At 34.0% G+C, this 9,236-nt stretch overlaps 1 long non-coding RNA gene across 1 annotated transcript; it reads left to right on the top strand.

Annotated features, from left to right (window-relative positions):
- The first annotated feature begins 283 nt into the window (after positions 1–283).
- LOC149425612 (uncharacterized) lies at positions 284–4,967 on the top strand. Its single transcript, XR_016304122.1, has 6 exons — positions 284–557; positions 634–732; positions 1,325–1,482; positions 1,720–1,913; positions 2,404–2,504; positions 3,488–4,967. It is a non-coding gene; the product is annotated as an uncharacterized LOC149425612 (long non-coding RNA).
- The last annotated feature ends 4,269 nt before the right edge of the window (positions 4,968–9,236 follow it).

Genomic DNA, 9,236 nt, shown 5'->3' with positions numbered 1-9,236 from the left:
CTTCACCGTTTATGTTTTTATTCAACATCGAACGCACCCCGAACGCGAAATCATAAAAAAAAAATTTCTTGCGCCTTTTTGCTCGAAAATTTTGCGTTTTTCGCATTACTCGAACGTAAATTAAAAACACGATTGATTTTTATCGAGCGTCGGGTCTGAATTGATCGGGTATCGTTGATTTTTTTTTTTAAATTTTACCAAAGATGTTTTTAAATTTCCCCATTTTTAGGGTAATAGGTTTAATTAATGTCTAAATGTTTTTCTTTTCATAATGGTATCATCGGTAGTCACGTGGCCATTTTTTTTTCTCAAAATGGCGTCCTCTTTTAACTAAATAACCGCATTTTTTACGCGTCTGTTTGTTTTCTGTGTGTTTCAAAATATTGGAAAGTCCGTCGAAATGGATATCGATAATGGATAATAGATGAGTTGAGATTATTCTCAAGTTCCGTGTGTCTTTGACAAGTTGCCCAATTGGAAATCGAATTTGCACTCATGAACGCGACGAAGAAAACAATGGTGCCTATCTGCAAGCTTTGATCGAAAATGAACTTAAAGTGAGTTTTACCCATAATATAACGTAATAATTTATATTAATAAATGATTATACAAATGCCTAACTGTCATTTGTAGGGTTCTGAAACGTCTAGGCTGTCGAAATATCGTCTCTAACAACGCTTTGACTAGACGTTCTGGACAAAGGACAGCGCAGAATTCTAGCATCTTCTCAAGGTGAATATTATCATGTTATAATTAATTAATTAATGTCATTATTATAACGTAAATAAAAGCCTAACTTTCATCTATTGAAACATCTCTACTGTCTGCTTATTGCATATCCACCAATAATAAAAGAGAAAGCGTTCATTTTTTGCCTAGAATCATGCCGGATATATTCGCAGACACAACGGTTCCTTTAATCTTTACGTGCGCCAGTTTTCAGTATGACATAACTATAACATCTTGCTTTATTCACACCACATTTTTACCCATTAGTTTCGGGGAAAAAGCAACGTTTTGACACGCAGTCCGCTTCATTTACACGCAAGCATATGTATTTAATTATAAAATTAGGCAGATGCCTCTCGCATTACTTTCGGGCAAAAAGCAAAAGTGTTGAAACACATTCTTTTTAATCTATTGATTTCTTCACGTGGTAAAATACATACAGTGTGACTTGAACTAATCATTAAATTTGTCAAAACCCATCACTATTTGGGGAAACGAAATGAAATATAGTAGATTCATTAAAAAGAAAACTAGCGTCCCTTTCTTAATGATATTCTAAATTATATTTTAATGTTATTACATTCGTTATTTGCAGGATTCTACTGTATGGATACTTTAATGGATACTTTCACGGGACGTTGTGTTCAAGTGGATTTTAAAATCTAAAAAAATGGCGTCTACGCTTTTCCAAATTCGGTTAAAAATACACCTAGGCGATTTCATCGATGGTTTTTGGGAGCGTTTCTTGGACAGGTATGTACACGTATGATAATTGGGAACTTTTCAGAATGTTTTAGCGGCAGTGTTATAAATGATTATTAGTATTATGACATAAGACGACTGCATATTACGTGTAGTTTGTTCTGGCTGCTATTTGACATACATTTTAAAACTTTGACAATTGCCATTATCGCCGAGTCTGTAAATTTTGCAATATATATTAATAAAATGATACAAAATGCCTAACTGTTATTAAAATGTCATTTGCAGGGTTTTGAAAACGTCTTTGCAGTCTGCGTTTTTCAGTATTCGAGAAAGCCGAGTAATGACAGCCGGCGTTACGTTACTTACATACGTTACTGGCGTTGCTTCAGAAATATCGTCAAGTCGTGATGACTGTGCAACGCTTTGACTCGACGTTCTGAACAAAGGACAGCGCAGAATCCTGAATGCACTTTCTCAAGGTGAATATTATCATGTTCATACTATTATTATAACGTAAATAAAAGCCTATCTTTCATCTATTGAAACATCTCTACTGTCTGTTTATTGCAATTGACAATGGAGGAAATCTCCACCGGGCGTCGTGGAACTTCAGAAATATCTAAAAATATAAGTTTGAAATTAAAGTTGTCAGCCGGCTTTAAGCGTTTCTTGAACAGGTATACAATGGCACAAGTATGATGGTTGGGAATTATCAGATAATGTTTTACAAGAAAGTCACGTGAAATGATAAAAGAGAAAGCGTTCATTTTTTGCCTACAATCATGCCGGATATATTCGCAGACACAACGGTTCCTTTAATCTTTACGTGCGCCAGTTTTTAGTTTCAGTATGACATAACTTTTTCTATTATGACGTTTCTTTATCTTTTTGCTGTACCGAGTTGAAAATGAATATAACGTTACATATATATTAATATAATGGCTAACTGTTATCTAATGTAATTTGCAGGATTTAGAAACGTATTCTGCTGTCTGCGTTTTCCAATTGACGTTCAGCGCTTTGACTCGACATTCTGAACAAAGGACAGCGTAGAATTCTGGCACTTTCAGGTGAATAGTATCATGTTCATAATATTGCATTCGAACAACATCAAATCGTAAATATGAAATTTGGCACACACATCTTGCTTCATTCACATTCAAACATTTCATAACACACCACATTTTAACCCGTTAGTTTTGGGCAAAAGGAAAAAGTGTTGACACGCAGTCCGCTACATCTACACGCAAGCATATGTATTTAATTATCAGAGTTGTGCCGTTTAGAAAGCATCATGCTATTTATAGGAAAGGAACGAAACAACCGCAAATGGCTCGAAACGCCGTTTGCAGTTGTTGCGTTCCTTTTCTGGCTCGGTTCGGAGCTTATAATCACAGGGGCCCAACTACAAAAACTGGTGTTTTGAGTTAAGCTGGGTTTTGGTAATGCCATTATAATATTCATTAGTGACACGAAGCGGACCTTAAAGTTACAAAGTTTGTTTGCATAATTCTATTAGATAGTAAATTACATCAGGCGTTTCAATTATTGACTATCATTGTAACATTTGAAAGTCAACACAATGCAATAAGATTAAAATACAAGACGCGTTGGACGCCATTGTAATATTTAAAATTCATAGCTATAAAATTCATGTTGAGCGTCAAATTATCATACAAAAGTTAAAACGCTAAACACTTGAGACAAGAAAACATGAGGCGACTCTTTAATTATAATATTCAAATAACATATCTCAAGATCGTGCACTGTGTTAGTAGATGGCTAATAAACCCCTATGTTTAAATATATATGTTTAAACATAGGGTACAAGTAATATCTATTACAAAATGTATGTAATTAGTTCTGGCCCGCTATTTGATATTACATTTGAAACTTTGACAATCGCCATTAACGCCGATTCTGTAAATTTTGCACAATTCTTCTGATCATTTGTCTCTTATTGCAGATTTTTTTGTTGTACCAAGTTAAAAACATTAAAATACTATATATTAATAAATGAATTAACAATATGCATAATTTTTTTCGTTTGCAGGATGTCAAAACCTTTCTCTATTGTCTGCGTTTTCAAGTCCTCGAGAATGAATGAACTTCAGCCGGCGTTACTTTGAACTGGAACTAATTTCACAATCCTCTCTATGTCTTTCCAAAGGCGTGATGAAAATGATGACACTTCAACGCTTTGATATTTTAAAGTTACTAATCATCCATGAATGGTATAATTATGGAACTAATTACATAACTAGCTTGCCAGTTAATATATCTACTTAAATCGGAAACGATCAAGGTTTTTAATTGGACGGCCAATTTGTTCATTTAAAATTTGTTCACAGACCACAGGGGGGTGGGTCAGGTACCTACAGCTATTTGATTTAAATGAAAGCATTCACTTTATTTACATTCGAACATCAAATCGTAAATATGAAATTTGGCACAAACATCTTGCTTCATTCACATTCAAACATTTCATAACACAACATAACAAAAGTGTTGAAACACATTCTTTGCTTCTCCATTTTTATCAGAGTTGTGCCGTTTAGAAAGCCTCATGCTATGTACACGAGCTGAACTTCGATTTATAGGAAAGGAAAGAAACAACCGCAAATGGCTCGAAACGCCGTTTCTTTCCTGGCTCGGTTCGCAAATCGGGAGCTTACATATTTAAACAACCTACAAATAATACAGTATTGACGTTTTAATCATGGAATGGAACATTACCAACTCCTCAAAGTTGCGTACCATCATGAAATAGTTTTACCGTCAAGTACGATTTGCCAAGATGTTATTAGCGCACTTTACGGACATTCTCATTCTGTAGCGATTCAAATTTATTCAGTGACAGAGCGATACTGTGTCCCAAAAATGTAGATGCACGTAAAATTAACGAAAAAGTCTTGCTTATGAAATGACAATTTAAATCGCAGGGTCAAACTTTTAATCAGATTGGTGTTTATTTACCAGAACCCGTCTTTACGCATGGGCAATTGTATGTAGCTTGCTCCAGAGTCAGAACAATAAATTCATTAAAAATTCAAATAGTCGACGGAAGTCCTCAAGGTGTAAATCAGGCTGGAGTTTCAACCCAAAACATTGTTTACAGGTAAATTTTAGATTAGGTATTGTCGTTTCATATCTATTTAAACCAGTAAATTTAATCTATTTAAGACTAATCTTCCCATTTTAAATTTATTCGCAGGGTTAAATACATACAGTGTCACTTGAACTTAAAATTTGATGATAACGCAAACCTAAATTTGTCACTATTTGAGGGAACTGTTGATTTTTATCATTAGGAAAATTTAGTTTCAGATTAAATAGATTCCCAAAAGCATTTTAACTATTTTTATATTCTGTTTAAACTTTAAAAAGTAAAACAAGTTCAAACTCAAAAGTTGTTTATAAGTTGTTTATTTGACATGAAATATGAATATATGAAACGCAATTAATATGATATATGGGTTTTCTTTCTGGTTCTTCCCATATTACTTATATCGAATCAGATTTAAAAAAAATAAATACACTTTAATGAAATTAAAACGTTGTTTGATTTTTACTTATTTCCAAAATCTGTTATTTTATTTTATTTATTTCATTCAAAAAAAGTTTTTAAATAAAAAGCATACTATGCACATCTCACTAGGGCATTTCTGTATCAAGATGAGCAGTTTTACAATTTATAATAATGTTAAAATTTCCATTATGTTGACATTACAGTTATTATAAATAATTTCATGGAGTGGACTTTCAACAAACTGCGTCAAACTGTACAGATGATTTTGAAGTGCCATAAGTCAAAGTTGCAGAATTTTTTCTATCTTTTTACACTAAATGCACAGAAGGCCTGAATGAAAATAATTTCCCTCGGGGCTTATGGCATCTTTGGGGATGCAGTAAGTAGTATCTGAAGGTATCTCATTGACATTAAAATTATGTTCTACTCGCAGAATTTGATGAAAGCATCAAAATATTTTCAAAAATATTAGATTTTGTATTGCTCAGTTGTCACGTCAGATCACCAAGATGATTATAAAATATACTTGAACATATATATTTAAACATAGGGGTTTATTAACCCACAAGTAATATCTCTTACAAAATTTAACAGACCAACATTTAAATTATCGAACTTCATTGGACTTAAATTATCAAAAAAAATATCATTTATGTTCCGTTTATCTTTATTGTGGGTTCATAATAGATATAAAATTTTCAATTTTCCAGTGTTATGTCATATTAAAATTCGAATTTCTTAGCAAATTAATCAGCATTAACTTTTAACCTGCAAAATAATGCATATATTTTAACATCGAATGTCAGTTCAAATGACATATGTAAACCACAGATCGATGAAAAAATAGATCGATGATCGCTGAACAACCAGTGTTTTGAAAAAAATATTTAAGGCTAATCAAACTTAAAAACGTTTTCCAATAAATTGGGTCCACATACAATGATAAAGATTTTTCATTTAATAATCAAAAATAACATAGGTAATGCTTCATCCACATTCTGATTTTTTTTAAAACGAATAATTTTTTTGCGTTATAAATATTAAGTAGGTTGAAGTAACGATTTTTTTTATTAAAGGTTTTTGCATTTCGCGATTAATAATAATTATTTAATTTAGGGTGGGGGTCATGAGAACCGTCGCCCCGGGAGCCATTCATACATAGCATGATCTCTTTATTTTTTTAACCAGTAGGTAACATATTTCGTTTTGCATATATATATTTTTTTTTTATTAAATTAATGATAATTCTTATAAAGCCATTTCTTCGAAAAATTAGCTCGGTGACGCTGTAATCTACCAGGAGCACAGACGTTTGGGAAAGTAATTTACTATTAAAAACGGTTTATTCAATTTTTTTTTTTTTTAAATAACCTTTTTTCAGTTAAAAGTTTTTACATATGGGTACTGTCACCCCGTACTGAAAAAATGATCAGTATATTTCTTTCTTTAATTTTGTAGTCCCACACTCTTCGTCTCATCTACACCCAAACATCAAATGGCTTAGTACATTTACCCATTAGTTGCCTGCAACGGGCAAAAAGCTAATTTTAGGCACATACATTCAAACATACATACATTTGAATAAATTTGTGGTCACACATTCATTGCTTCATTCACATGCAAACATACATATTACATTTTTAAAAGTTTTTAAATTTTGCGTGTTTTTGAGGTAAGGTTAGGTTAGAACATGGGAAAAGGTATTAGATTTAAATCACAAACCAGTTTATACAAACCTAGCGTAGCCCACAAACTACTTGAAAACTGGGATATAACTCTAAAGGGGACGCGAGCAGGCGTTATTAAAGGGGCAAATTTTTGCTACAGAAAATAACATGGAAAATAGGTATTAGAATTAAAACACAAACCAGTCTATACAAACCTAGCGTAGCCCACAAACTACTTGAAAACTGGGATATAACTCTAAAGGGGACGCGAGCAGGCGTTATTAAAGGGGCAAATTTTTGCTACAGAAAATAACATGGAAAATAGGTATTAGAATTAAAACACAAACCAGTCTATACAAACCTAGCGTAGCCCACATACTATTTGAAAACTGGGATGTAACTCTAAAGGGGACGCGAGCAGGCGTTATTTAAGGGGCAATTTATGTTAAAGAAAATAACATGGAAAATAGGCTTTAGAATTAAATCACAAACCAGTCTATACAAACCTAGCGTAGCCCACATACTATTTGAAAACTGGGATGTAACTCTAAAGGGGACGCGAGCAGGCGTTATTTAAGGGGCAATTTATGTTAAAGAAAATAACATGGAAAATAGGCTTTAGAATTAAATCACAAACCAGTCTATACAAACCTAGCGTAGCCCACATACTATTTGAAAACTGGGATGTAACTCTAAAGGGGACGCGAGCAGGCGTTATTTAAGGGGCAATTTATGTTAAAGAAAATAACATGGAAAATAGGCTTTAGAATTAAATCACAAACCAGTCTATACAAACCTAGCGTAGCCCACATACTATTTGAAAACTGGGATGTAACTCTAAAGGGGACGCGAGCAGGCGTTATTTAAGGGGCAATTTATGTTAAAGAAAATAACATGGAAAATAGGCTATAGAATTAAATCACAAACCAGTCTATACAAACCTAGCGTAGCCCACATACTTTTTGAAAACTGGGATGTAACTCTTAAGGGGACGCGAGCAGGCGTTATTAAAGGGGAAATTTACATTACTTAAAAATTTGCAGTCCCACACCCTCGCCTCATCTACATTCAAATACTACACCGCGCGATTAATTTTTACCCATCAGTTGCCTGCAACGGGCAAAAAGCTAGTATATATAGTAATACACAGTTTCTTTGTTTTATTTGGTCGCTTAAAATTAGGCGAAAATCGACCACTCGAACTTAAAGTCGCATAGGACACTAGGTTCGTTTTCGTGTGCTTGAAAAAAGTTGCCTTTCATTTGTTTCAGGCTTCAAGCGAAAGTAGACCGAGACGCCTCTCTGTTTGCATAGAATTCGAGTTCAATTTTGCGTGTAAAAACGTGAAACAGCAGTCAGTTTTTTTATTTGGAAACTCTACGGCTGGAAAATTAGAGGAACTCTGTCGACAGAAACTGGAAACGTTCGAGGCGCGCCATGCTCAAGTACCGAGGTTCACTCTCCCGCCGCCAGGACTGCCCCACTATGGCAAAAAAAACGATTTGCATCAGAGCTTCCAAATCTGGGAATCGTACCACGTGGTCTGCCGAATTTTGCAGAAAGTGAGTGTTGCCACGCGCGCGGTTTCGAAACGGCCAAATTTTGGTGCATTTTCGCAACGTTTCGTTTTCATCGATCGGGATGATCTGCAAAACATTTTCTCCTTCATCGTTTACGTTTTTATTCAACATCGAACGCACCCCGAACGCGAAATCATAAAAAAAAAATTTCTTGCGCCTTTTTGCTCGAAAATTTTGCGTTTTTCGCATTACTCGAACGTAAATTAAAAACACGATTGATTTTTATCGAGCGTCGGGTCTGAATTGATCGGGTATCGTTGATTTTGTTTTTTAAATTTTACGAAAGATGTTTTGAAATTTCCCGATTTTTAGGGTAATAGGTTTAATTTATGTCTAAATGTTTTTCTTTTCATAATGGTATCATCGGTAGTCACGTGGCCATTTTTTTTTCTCAAAATGGCGTCCTCTTTTAACTAAATAACCGCATTTTTTACGCGTCTGTTTGTTTTCTGTGTGTTTCAAAATATTGGAAAGTTCGTCGAAATGGATATCGATAATGGATAATAGATGAGTTGAGATTATTCTCAAGTTCCGTGTGTCTTTGACAAGTTGCCCAATTGGAAATCGAATTTGCACTCATGAACGCGACGAAGAAAACAATGGTGCCTATCTGCAAGCTTTGATCGAAAATGAACTTAAAGTGAGTTTTACCCATAATATAACGTAATAATTTATATTAATAAATGATTACACAAATGCCTAACTGTCATTTGTAGGGTTCTGAAACGTCTAGGCTGTCGAAATATCGTCTCTAACAACGCTTTGACTAGACGTTCTGGACAAAGGACAGCGCAGAATTCTAGCATCTTCTCAAGGTGAATTTTATCATGTTATAATTAATTAATTAATGTCATTATTATAACGTAAATAAAAGCCTAACTTTCATCTATTGAAACATCTCTACTGTCAATGTAAAACATCTCTATTGCAATTGACAATGGAGGACATATCCACCAATGATAAAAGAGAAAGCGTTCACTTTTTGCCTAGAATCATGCCGGATATATTCGCAGACACAACGGTTCC

Source organism: Hesperophylax consimilis, chromosome 2 (assembly GCF_061612785.1).
Source record: "Hesperophylax consimilis isolate HC1 chromosome 2, BYU_Hcon_1.0, whole genome shotgun sequence".
Classification (NCBI taxonomy): domain Eukaryota; kingdom Metazoa; phylum Arthropoda; class Insecta; order Trichoptera; family Limnephilidae; genus Hesperophylax; species Hesperophylax consimilis.
Note: the sequence above shows the minus strand (reverse complement) of the source record. Positions and strands in the feature narration are given on the sequence as shown.